The 628-nt window shown below is 44.3% G+C and overlaps 1 non-coding gene across 1 annotated transcript; it reads left to right on the top strand.

The window, feature by feature from the left end:
* Positions 1 to 277: 277 nt before the first annotated feature.
* On the top strand, positions 278 to 387 carry LOC127236813 (U6 spliceosomal RNA). The gene has a single exon (XR_007835796.1). It is a non-coding gene; the product is annotated as a U6 spliceosomal RNA (small nuclear RNA).
* The last annotated feature ends 241 nt before the right edge of the window (positions 388 to 628 follow it).

Raw genomic sequence — 628 nt, 5'->3', positions numbered from 1 at the left:
ATGCAACCTGCTTTAGCAAAGGCAGGTGAAGCTGACCCAGCTCGTTATTTTTGGGAGTGGCAGCAAGGGTGTGCCCACAGTCACTGGGCAGTCTCCTGCAGAACCGAAATGTATTGGTTTACAGGAGCCTCATAAATAAATAGATTTGGCAGAGTGTGTTAGATTTTAGAAGATTCTAGAAACCTTGAGGTATATTTTATGTACCAGAAAATTACAGAACTGTTGGATCAGAAATGCCAAGTGGAAGGATAAAATGCTTTCATTAAACTCACCTTGGGTGTCTGCTTTGGCAACACATACACATATACTAAAACTGGATCTATACAGAGATTAGCATGGCCCCTGCACAAGAATGATGCAAAAATTCATGAAGTGTTATATTTTTGAATCTATGAAGGTGACCTTAGTGAAGACTCCTAGTAATGGGGGGCACAGAACCTGAACTGTCCATCTTCTGTAACCAGGCAAGGCTTCCAGAGGTAGGACTGAAACATCAACCCAGCCATAAACCCTTCAGCCTAAAGTGTGTCCCGCCTGCCAGTTGGGCTGGGATAATGGTGGAAGAGAGCTTGTGGAGTGGCCAACCAATAACTGGTCCAATATGAGGCTTACGCTATGAGAGGGATCC

Source organism: Phodopus roborovskii, unplaced genomic scaffold, assembly GCF_943737965.1.
Source record: "Phodopus roborovskii unplaced genomic scaffold, PHOROB, whole genome shotgun sequence".
Classification (NCBI taxonomy): domain Eukaryota; kingdom Metazoa; phylum Chordata; class Mammalia; order Rodentia; family Cricetidae; genus Phodopus; species Phodopus roborovskii.
Note: the sequence above shows the minus strand (reverse complement) of the source record. Positions and strands in the feature narration are given on the sequence as shown.